Genomic DNA, 12,169 nt, shown 5'->3' with positions numbered 1-12,169 from the left:
TCAGGAGGAGGCAAGGAAGGATTTAGGGATCAGAGACGCAGGAGTCACCATGCGTCATTAACTACCATCCAGGGCCAAAGTGACTCTTAACTCTTATCATGACCTGCCACACGCTGGGCAGGGCTGCTCAGGGTACAGGGCATGGGGCTCGTAAGCCCTGCCTGAAAATGGCTCTCCAGTGAGGCAGGGTACTCTGTGCAGAGAAAAAGTAGCCCTTGGAAATGCAGCCGGAGCATTTTCCTAAAGGGGCAGACTTGGCAAGACAGGGTAGGTGACTGGGCATTAGAGAAGCAATCAGGCAATCAGGCAGGGGCAGTGGCTCATGCTTGTAATCCCAGCACTTTGGAAGGCTGAGGCAGGCAGATCACTTGAGGCAAGGAGTTCGAGACCAGCCTGGCCAACGTGGCAAAACCTCGTCTCTACTGAAAATACAAAAATTTGCCAGTGTGGTGGCGCATGTCTGTAATCCCAGCTACTCAGGAGGCTGAGGCATGAGAGTCGCTTGAACCTGGGAAGTGGAGGTTGTAGTGAAGCAAGATCTTGCCACTGCAATCCAACCTGGGCAACAGAGCAAAACTCCTTTTCAAACACCCCCCTTCCCCCAAAAAGAGACACAACTAGAAGCTTCTCGAATGCATTACCTGCAGAGAGAAAGGTGTCTGCGTCTGCTTGGCTCTGTCCTCCCATCACGTCACCCGCCTGTTTGCCATGTCAGCATCCATCTCCATCCACTGTGTTCCTGCCATACCCCCGCCCGGATCTTCTCATCCTCTGTGTCCCTGCCAACCCCCCACTACCTCATCCTCTCCCACCTCAGGACTTTCAAATGTTTCTTCCTCTCTGGCGTATTTCTGGTGTAAAATCTCTGACTGAATGAGAACATTTTCTGGGTTTTATTTTTCTGACTCTCCCCTCCCCCATCGCACTCCTCTAGATAAGTGAATGGTGTCAGAGCCTGTCTGTCACCCTCTCTGTGTTCTTTTATTTATAGCCTCAATGATTCTTCCTGAGTTTAGAGAGGTTAATTCTTTCATTTTAAGTCCGCTCTCTGGCTCTCTTCTTTTTCTTTGGCCCCATGTCTGATTCGGTGTCTCTGTCCTCTGGCTGCCATGACCGTGCCTGCGTGATTCTGCTCCCAAGACATTTTTACACTTGGAAACTGGGTTCTTGCTTGAGGACTCTGGGTTCAATTTCCTAATTCTTATCTTTGATTTTCTTTCTTGTCTTCTCTTTTCAAACAAGCACGTCCCTAGGTCACTCTTTGGGGAATAGCCTAGAAGAACAGGATTCCCAGCTGAAGTGATAACAAAGAAACATGGGACACAGTGCTTGACCCAAAGAGTACGCTGCTCCAAGGGACTTCAGGGAACAGAGCTCTACTGTCTTCTTATCTAAAGGGAGAAGCCAGTGAGCAGGAGGAGACCAGAAGGTGGGTCCCAGAGGGAAACTGGTGCAGCCTCACGTGGACTCACGTACGACAGCAGCGGGAAGCCCTGGCACCCAAGCGACAGAGACTTTGTCAATCCACCCAAGGGCTCAAGGCTGGCTGAAAATCCATGACAGTATAGTTTTCATACATTCTCATTTTTCTCTATTAAAAAATAACTCCTTCAAACACAATCCACTCCAAGGCTTAAGTTTTCAGCTCTGATACTTAAACACCAATTCTGACGTGAGAAAAATACAAAGCCATTTTGGGGGGCGCTAAACAACAATTTTAGCTTTTGAAGGACAGCATCGAATAGCTCCAGAGAACTCTATGAAGAGTCACCAACTTGTTAATCACTATGAACCAGGGATAATTTCTAGATATTAAAAGTAAAAGACAATAGTACTAAGGTCTCATGTCAAATTTCTCCTTATTTTCAGTACTATGTTATGGTTGACCCAGGACAGTATTTTTTCTTTCTTTTTTTTTTTTGAGACGAAGTCTCACTCTGTCACCCAGGCTAGCATGCAATGGCACAATCTCGGCTCACTGCCACCTCTGCCTCCTGGGTTCAAGTGATTCTCCAGCCTCAGCCTCTACAGCTAGGATTACAGCCATGTGCTACCACGCCCTTTTGTATTTTTAGGAGATACAGGGTTTTGCCATGTTGGCCAGGCTGGTCTCGAACTCCTGACCTCAGGTGATCTGACCACCTCCACTTCCCAAAGTGCTAGAATCACAGGCGTGAACCACCGTGCCCAGCTGACCCAGGGCAGTATTTCAAGGAACTATTACTATGTTAATAAAAAGAGTGCCACTGGGAATAATGGCACTTACGACCCTCGCATAAAAGCACCTCCATATTTCCACTACCTCAGTGATGACCTCCACTGCGGATGGAGAGAGTGGGACACAGAGTGCCCCTAACATCAGTGCAAGGGAGGAATCACAATTACACTGCAAATGGTGAGATTCCTACTCCGGTATTCCTTCTCTTGACCTTCTCTAGCTCTCAAAAACTTGACATAGGCTGGGCACGGTGTCTCAGGCCTATAATCCCAGCACTTTGGGAGGCTAAGGTGGGGAGATCACGAGGTCAGGAGATCGAGACCATCCTGGCTAACATGGTGAAACCCTGTCTCTACTAAAAATACAAAAATTAGCCGGGCATGATGGCTTGTGCCTGTAATCCCAGCTACTCTGGAGGCTGAGGCAGGAGAATCGCTTAAATCCGGGAGGCAGAGCCTGCAGTGAGCCCAGATCATGCCACTGCACTCCAGCCTGGGTGACAGAGTGAGACTCCATCTCAAAAAAAAAAAAAAAAAAAAGAAGGCCGGGCGCGGTGGCTCACGCCTGTAATCCTAGCACTTTGGGAGGCCGAGGCGGGTGGATCACAAGGTCAAGAGATCGAGACCATCCTGGTCAACATGGTGAAACCCCGTCTCTACTAAAAATACAAAAAATAAGCTGAGCATGGAGGCAAGTGCATGTAATCCAAGCTACTCAGGAGGCTGGGGCAGGAGAATTGCCTGAACTCAGGAGGCGGAGGTTGCGGTGAGCCGAGATCACGCCATTGCACTCCAGCCTGGGTAACAAGAGTGAAACTCTCTCAAAAAAAAAAAAAAAAAAAAAAAAAAAAAAAAAAAAAAAAAAAAAAAAAAAAAAAAAAAGAAAAGAAAAGAAATTAAATAAAAAATTTAAAACACCAAACCCCCCCCAAAACTTGACATAATTATACACAGTAAGACTCCTTGAGTTCAAGCTTTCAAGCTGATGTTCTCAAATTCTTCTTCCCCAGTGACGAACTGTGCCGCTTTACATTCAAAGTCACTGGACTCCCCAGGAAACCAAAAATCTCAGGAGGATGACTTTTGAGTAGAATGGTTCCAGGTGACAACTCAGGTAGGAAAAGTGGTGACTGCACATTCCTTTGCAACAATACGAGGCTTTTAGCAATTCTTCGAGCACTTAACCATGTATTGAACATCTGCATAAGTTCCGGGTTATAATGGTTATGGCTTTCTCTGTTCTCAAAGACACTCATCTACATTTATGTGGGTTGTTAGGCTATTTCTCTACTCAAATGACTTCTTTTCCTGGAATGCACCAAGTATTCGAAGAAGACTGCGGTACTGTGAGGATGGACACAGAGAATCAAACATGATTGATCTCCCTCCCACTGCATCCAGAAAGGCCCATCCTTTGTCTGGCTCAGGACTCAGAGGAAGTATGAGAGGGAAGCTGTTCAGGGATCACCATCAGACTTTTCTGCTGTCTCTTGACACAACAGCTTCAAGCCCCCACACTTCACTGGCTGCTGCTGAAACATGCTCACAAGAAATCCTGAACTATGCAATGAACTGGGGTTACCAAAATGGATGACGTATTTCTCAGGAAAAACTGTCATCTTCGTATATTCATGAACAGGGACAGTACCACCATGAACGATCTGTCTGAAAATGCCCTCCCACTTTCCTCTAAGGGAAACTATTCTTGGACAATCACTTACAGTGTCCTTCCTTAAAGGTTATTCTGTGCTGAAAGTACCACAAACATCCCATCATGATTAATGGAAGGCAGGGAAGCCATTTTTAAATAGATAAAATAGAACCACAGTGTAAGTCAGCAAAACGGTCAAGCAAATCCTGATGCCTCTGCTTATCATGGAGCTGCATTAAAAAGAAATTAACTCTGGAGGTCAAGACAATACTGTAGTGTAGGGAGAGAATTATTGTTTCTCCCTGAAGACTTTTCTCCCTGAGGCAAGACAGCACATAGATAGATTAAACTTTCATCAGCAGATCTTGGAATTCCATCAATCTTTCATTACTGTCTGGCTCAAAGAATCCCCTACTAGATGTCATCAGGAAACTCTACTTCTCCCACACTGAGACCCCACCTAATCACTCCTAGGAAAAGAAACAATGACCAAGAAAAACAGAGAATTTTCAGATTCGCTCAAAAACCAGAGATCCATTATTCCTTTCTTTTCTTTTCTTGTTTTTTTTTTTGATACAGAGTCTCGCTCTGTCACCCAGGCTGGAGTGCAGTGGTCCAATCTTGGCTCACTGCAACCTCTGCCTCCCAGGTTCAGGTGATTCTCCTCCCTCAGCCTCCTAAGTAGTGGGGATTGCAGGTGTGCACTATCATGCCTGGCTCATTTTTGTATTTTTAGTAGAGATGGGTTTCACCATGTTGGCCAGGCTGGTCCCAAACTCCTGGCCTCAAGTGATCCACCTGCCTCTGCCTCCCAAAGTGCTAGGATTACAGGTGTGAGCCACTGTGCCCGGCCAAGACCCATTATTTCTAACTCACTGTCACTTAAAACACTGCCCTTTATCATGGACAATTTCTACCAATTTAGAAAGGAAGTCTCCTTGGCACAAGGGCTGCGGTGTCACCTGCAGTGTCGTGTAGTTAAACAGAAAGAAGAGCCACACTGGCTTGCTCAGAAAAGCTTTCTGACTGCCCTCCATATGGTGGACAGACCCTCTGCACTGTGTGAGTGGCTGTCTCCTTTAGTCAGTGCTAATTCAATCTTAAAGGTCAATCAGGAAGGGGACCAGCAGGACCAGGCAAGAGACAGAAACCACACCAGTCATTTGAATGGAGATTAGCACATGAAGAATTTTAACTAGTAACTACAATGGCAAAAGGGGATCCTGAGAAAGCCACCATGGAGGTTGCATCTGCAAGAGCGCCGGCTCTGACCTGCAGGGTTGAGGGAACAGAGGAGAGAGGTTGCCATCATTAAAACACAGACGCTACACAGAGGAGCCTCTTGGAGCAAAACCTCTGACTGCAGAGGAAGAGGCATTGTTAGCTGCTGGTGGTGCCCCTACGCTTGAAGGAGGGACCCCAGGGCCAAGACCCACACTGAAAAAGAGGGCTTGCCCGCTGGTTGTGATGGAATCTCTGAAGAAGGCATGTGATGAAGCCAGTTCTGCATTTCTGTGAAGTTGGAAAAACTGCAAACGGGATTAGGAACTGGGATAAAGATGTGTTTCTAGGATGATGCTCCGAGAAACAGGAAGCAAAGGAAAGAGCAAGTTCTTTCCTCCTTCTCCACCTGGCCATTCTCCTTCGAGTGCTGCACAGTCGTCAGAGTCTAACAGGGAGCAGACAAGAGAAGCAGGGGCGTGGTTTGTAGAGTCTCAGCCCCAGCATCACAAAGCTGAGCGAGGAAGTGTGGGATTGGAGTGGAGGGACAGCTGCTTAATGACACTAGTAGGAAGTAACAGGCCGTGGGGGCGAGAAACTTGAGGTGATTGGTTTTCATACTTCATCGGAACATTGGCTGTTAAACCTCTTTTTTGGTGGTTGAGTTTTAACTTGGCGAATGTCTGTGCAACTAGACTGTAGCTCCCAGGGTCCTGGCTGCAAGCTGAGTGTGGCCAGTGGGGTGTGAGCGAAACATGAGTGTACATGAGGTACCCAAGTTTCAGGTGTCTTCAATTTGGAGACAAGTCACTTAGCCTGGCCAGGATGGCAATTGAGGGATGGCAGAGCAACAACCTGGAAAGAGCCTGAGCCCCTGACGCAGAGCTGTTCTGCCACGCAGAGGTGCCAACTGCGGCTACGACATGAGAACTAACCTCTGGCACTGAAGCCAGTGGACTGCAGAGTACTTGTGGCAGCAGCCTGGCCTACACCCATCATAATACACACAAGGCCGAGGTGGGAGGATCACCTGAGCCCAAGGAGTTCAAGGCTGCAGTGAGCTATGATCACATCACTGCACTGTAGCCTGAGTGACAGAGCCAGACCTCATCCTTTTTCTTTTTTTTTTTCCTTCAGAAAAAAAGACCAGGTGCAGTGGCTCACACCTGTAAGCCCAGGCACTTTGGGAGGCCAAGAAGGGTGGAGCACCTGAGGTCAGGAGTTCAAGACCAGTCTGACCAACATGGTGAAACCCTGTCTCTACTAAAAATACAAAAATTAGCTGGGCATGGTGGCGTGTGCCTATAATCCAAGCTACTAGAGAGGCTGAGGCAGGAGAATCGCTTGAACCTGGGAGGTGGACGTAGCAGTGAGCTGAGATCATGCCACTGCACTCCAGCCTGGGCGACAAGAGTGAAACTCCATCTGAAAAAAGGAAAAATAAACTCACTTAGGCTTAGCTCTAAGGAACAGTAGCAGGGCTGGGCAGTGCTTTCAGGTACCCCCAAATGCTGCTAGAAGACACAGCTAGGAAAGGAAATAGAGACTGCCAAAAAACATTGACTCTGTTCACAATGACTTTCTATATCCAGCAACTTCAAAGATTGCCTCATTCCATTCTGAATATGTTACTACTCAAATGTTCTTTCTGTGAAGAGCTGGGCTGTGCTGAGTTCCCATACCTGGGTCCCTCCATTCTCTTTCTTAAACAGTGCTTCGAAAATGTGAAAACCATTCTCAGCTCATGGACCACACCAAAACAGGCCTCAGAAACATGGTTTGTCCACCTCTGCTTTCCATTCATTCATGTGGTCTTACCTCCTCAATGAAGAAGCCGGGCTGTAAGGACAGGGACCACGCCATAGACTTCTGTGTCCTGCTGCTCTCTAGCATAGTATTTAGGACGCATCTGACCCAGCCTCTCCTCTCCTGCAACCCCAGGACATTTAGACCATGCACCATCTCTTGTCAAGATTGATAGAGTAGCTTCCCATTTGGGCTGGCAAAAATACCTGGGGTGTGCTTTTTGCTCTGCCACAAACTACATGGGTTATCTAAGGTAATCATACTATTCTGTCTACAGTTTCCTAACCTCTAAAATAAAGAGACTGAAAGACACTGACTACTAAACCACCTTTTAAATCTAAAAACCTATGAGTCAAAGTTTTGCATATTCTAAATAATTAATCCCAGTGTCCCTCAGGATCCCTGAACTCCTCCCAAAAATTAAGCAGTGTTTTCAAAAGAAGTCAAAACAAAGCAGTAAAACAACACTGGCATGAAAACGAGAACATAAAGTAGATGTGGCGAAAGCCTTTTCTAAAACAATGTAGCCAGGCACAGGGGCTCACGCCTGCTATCCCAGCACTTTGGGAGGCCGAAGTGGAAGGACTGCTTGAAGCCAGGAGTCCCAGACCAGCCTGGGCAACAAAGTGAGACCTCTGTATCTACAAAACGAAATAAATAATAATAATAATAATAAAAAGCACCTGTAGATCCAGCTACTCAGGAGGCTGAGGCAGGAGGATCGCTTGAGCCCAAGAATTTGGAAGCTGCAGTGAGTGATGATCACGCCACTGCACTCCAGCCTGGGCAACGGAGCAAGACCTTGTCTCTAAAAATAAAAATAAATAAAACACCTTGAGCCAGGGTCTTGGTGGATAAAAGCAGCTGAGAATATCTTAGAATATGAAAAAAAGTTTTGGTACAATGGAGACCATATTCTTTAGACAAAAGTTTCTGAGGTCATAATCAGACAAAAGAATCAAGTCCAAGATAACCTTATTTGGAAATTTGTAAATAATCTATGACACAAAAAGATTTTATTAAAAGCTATTCATCAAAACCAGAAAAGAGAGGTACTAAATAGCTTCTAGGAGGAGAAGTTTGGGTATATAGTCTGTGAGCATAGGCAACATCACAAGGTCAGCATAACCTGAGTAAGAAGGCACTGTTTAAATAGCAATTGCACACATCATGGCTGTTGAAGGTTGTGTGAGGAAACATTTTAAATGGTTCATTTTTAGGGCATGATGAATCTAAGTTCTGGCAGCCAGCCTGCAAATGTAACAAACCACATGACTCATGCACCTAGAAAGTCACAAGAAGTGAACACAATGTAGAGGAGGGGTCAGCCCATTAAAGGGAAGAAAGTTTCATTACTGGGAAATCAAAACTTAACAGGGGAGGGGGATGGGGTATAACCTTCTAAGGGGGATAATGAACTTAGGCAACGTCCAAGAAGACTGTAATCCCACAGTACTCAGCCAGTGAGGAACTGGGGGAGGGACTGGTGCCAGGAGATAAATTACCTGCTGTGACTGTCCTGGGTGTGCTTGCCCACTAGACACCTGATTTTCCAAGACTGTTATTAAAAAGTCTCACTTTGCTGTTCTTCATGCCTCTAAGTCCATTCTTTGAGTTTAGATGGGAGAGTTGCTATTCATTATGAAGGAATTTTATCTTCATTAGAGCAGGCCCAATGGGGTCTCCACTTATAATAGTTATTAAAAGTAATTCCAATTTTTTCTAAATAATAAAAAACAGCACTTTATTGTTGCCACTAATTTAAATGAATGAGTTTACTAACCAGAGCAGTATTTCCTGAAGTGTGTTCCATATGATTGTGTTTCCACTGAGGAAGGGGTTCCAGCCACGCCTGGGAAACGCTTTCTTGCAGAGTCCTAGTGCATCTCAGCATAGGAAAACCTCTGAGAGGGCCCAGTGTACTCTGGTTTAACTCAGTTTATCAAGTGACTGTAGAATCTTTTTGTTTTTCTCAAGAGAAAACAAATAACATCTTACCTGATTAAACCTCATGGTATACTGATAGAGAAGCCTCTTGGGAAAATCCCATTTATGGGGTCTGAAGCCCTCTGTCAATATCCATTTTCCTTTCTTGTGGGAAATGGATGAAATTGGCAGACTCTAGGGCCTACTGATGAGTACACAGGGTCTCTGTGCCCCTACCCAGAAGATGAGCCTGTATCAACCACAAGGCAAAAGGGGAGTCCCTGTTCCAAGTTCCCTGTGTTCAGAAATCATGTCTGGGCTGGGTGCGGTGGCTCACACCTGTAATCCCAGCACTTTGGGAGGCTGAGGCAGGTAGATCACCTGAGGTCAGGAGTTTGAAACCAGCCTGGCCAACACGGTGAAACCCTGCCTCCACTAAAAATACAAAAAATTAGCCAGTGTGGTGGCAGGTGCCTATAGTCCCAGCTACTCAGGAGGCTGAGGCAGGAGAATCACTTGAATCCGGGAGGCAGAGTTGCAGTGAACTGAGATTGCACTACTGCACTCCAGCCTGGGCAACAAGAGCGAAACTCCATCTCACAAAGAAAAAAAAAAAAAAGAAATGATGTTTGCTTGGTTTTGGTACTTCTGCAAAAGAATAAGGAGGAAGGCACTCGCCGGGGTCTGAGTGAATAAGAGGAACACTGAGGCCAGAAGTTAGCACAGGTCCCTGAAAATGGGTGGGGACATCCCTCCCAACCCACCCTTGGGACAGTAACCTGGCAGACCCACAGAGACAAGAGGGGGCATTCCGGTCACTGGCCTCAGTCGCCAAGGGCAGAAATGCCAGCTCTAAGGCCCAGAGCACACATACCTGCATACGCCCTCCTTTGCACCTCACCTGCATAGCAAAGCAGGCCAACCTGGTGCTCCTGGGGCTGCACTGGATTAGAAAGATAAAGCTCATGAAACCCCTTGCCCCAGCCTCCATCTCTAGGAGCCATGACATTTATCTCACTGATCAAAAGGAACACAAGTCTGCTATGGCCAAGAAAAAGGAAGCAGCCCCCACTTTGCCAGGCAGTAAAGCAAATGGGCCCCAAGAAACACCGTAATAAAGACAGACATGGCTCTCAAGAAGACAAGCAACAACCAAAACCCCATAGAAGACCAGTGTCTGATGTGACTCAACTCCTCGTGCTATTCATAATAAGAGATCTCTCCAACTCAGCCCTGGGGTTCAGCGGGGGAGCCATAGCCGATCGCCTCCTCATGCAAAGTAAACCCATTCCCTATGGAATTTCTTCAAAACAAATCAAAGCTACTTGAAAGCCTTAAGAAAATGTGACATCCAAAATACTTGGATAATTTCTGAAATGATGTGGCTCAGGGAAGCACTCTGGGTTTGCAGCAAGATTTTGCGCCCTTCATGTCTGGTATAATACATACTTCTCTTATTCATTTTAACCACATCAAGAAATCCCCTAAGAGATTCCACTTTCTCAGCAAGGAAAGTTAAAAAAGAGAATGCGAAATGGGCTCGTTTTTCGCAAGCAAAATGAAACACTTTTATGTTTTATTCATGCAAAGTGAAAACCCCTTTCCTTTGCTGCATTACAAATTGAATTTGCTCTTGTAAATTGCTGTTAAGGAAAAAAAAAAAGAATCAAAAGCAAAGGAAAGTGAAAAAGCAGTACAAAGGCTCCTTCTTCCGGGGAATGGAAACTCAGGGGACCAAAGGCGAGAAATAGAGCCTTTCACTGGCAAACACATTTTTAAAATTTACCGCTTCCATGCCAATCCAGCTGAAGGCACCCACGACCCCATGATCTTGCTGAGGTCCTGCTAGCCTATGTGGAACCCTGATCATATTTCTAAATTATATTCACCTGCTAACACTGGGTGAGAATAAGAAGTGATCTAAAAACCTGAGTAATACAGCCCACGTTTCAAAAACATAACCAAGGCAATGTAACCTAATTCACACTGATTTCTTCAGGGTGTGGGGGCGGGAAGCTCTTGCTTTGTAGGACAACTGAACTCATCAGGGTCTGGAACAGCCTCTCATTCTATAGATCACATGATCAAACGTACTTCAAGTCTTCCTGAGGTCTGACTCCTCCCCAACCCTCACTGTCTTTAAAAGGATGCCATGTCATTAGCTGCATCTGCTAGCAAATGTTTAAAAATCAAGGGCTAACATTCACGAAGCATCTGCCACATCGCCATCACTGAACCGATTACAGTAGACACACACGTGCACATACACATATGTGTTGTGGTCCTTACTATGATCCTCACTTCACAGATGAGAGAACTGAGGCTCAGAGAACTTGAATAATTTTGTCAACTGGAGTTCGAATCATTTGTTTCCTTCCAGACATGTAGCATTTGGCTTCATTTTAAAAGAGTTAGCATGACCTGAAAACCTCATCAATACAATCCACTGACAATCTGACCTTAAGAAAAAGCTCATCTACTTGTGCATGTATGTAATGAGCTCCACGCCTTAGTTCCTGCCTTAAAAACAAACTTGGAGGAAAGGAACCCGGAAAAGCTCAAGCATCTTACACCCACGGCCTTACACCAAAGCAAAATGTTTTTAACGATTACCAAATATTACCAGAGAGCTTCCCTGTAAAATTAACCAGTTCATGTCAATGCATCTCTCCAGTGCTACAGCTCTGGCAAGCGAGTGACAGGTGTGCACACATAATCCATCCACCCATTCTCTCAAAGCACCTGGCCCAGCTGTCATCATTCATCACTCCGTTACAAAAGCTCAAAGATGCGACTGTGCTCCCAGGAAGGTTTATCCAATCGGCAGTGAGAAGACGTTTCAGCTCTCTCTTTTGCAGACCATTTCTCACGTCTGGTTCTAGCACAATGCTTATTCTTTCACTGATGAATACTTGCCATAATCCTTCCATTCTGATTTAGGACTTGGAACTGAATCAAATGCGCTAATGCCCAGCATTGGTTGACATTGGCTGTGATAAGCCAAGGTAGACTGCAACCCCATTAGAGAGGACCACATGATGCAATAAAAAAGCAGAATGTGGGGCTGGGCGCGGTGGCTCACGCCTGTAATCCCAGCACTTTGGGAGGACGAGGGGGGTGGATCACGAGGTCAAGAGATCGAGACCATCCTGGTCAACATGGTGAAACCCCGTCTCTACTAAAAATACAAAAATTAGCTGGGCATGTTGGCATGTGCCTGTAATCCCAGCTACTCGGGAGGCTGAGGCAAGAGAATTGCCTGAACCCAGGAGGCGGAGGTTGCGGTGAGCCGACATCGCGCCACTGCACTCCAGCCTGGGTAGCAAGAGTAAAACTCCGTCTCAAAAA

At 46.0% G+C, this 12,169-nt stretch overlaps 1 protein-coding gene across 7 annotated transcripts in view; it reads right to left on the bottom strand.

Moving 5' to 3' along the window:
• APBB2 (amyloid beta precursor protein binding family B member 2) overlaps window positions 1–12,169 on the bottom strand; it is a 405,358-nt gene that overhangs the window by 77,842 nt on the left and 315,347 nt on the right. The window lies entirely within an intron of this gene.

Source organism: Cebus imitator, unplaced genomic scaffold, assembly GCF_001604975.1.
Source record: "Cebus imitator isolate Cc_AM_T3 unplaced genomic scaffold, Cebus_imitator-1.0 Scaffold425, whole genome shotgun sequence".
Taxonomy (NCBI): Eukaryota; Metazoa; Chordata; class Mammalia; order Primates; family Cebidae; genus Cebus; species Cebus imitator.
Note: the sequence above shows the minus strand (reverse complement) of the source record. Positions and strands in the feature narration are given on the sequence as shown.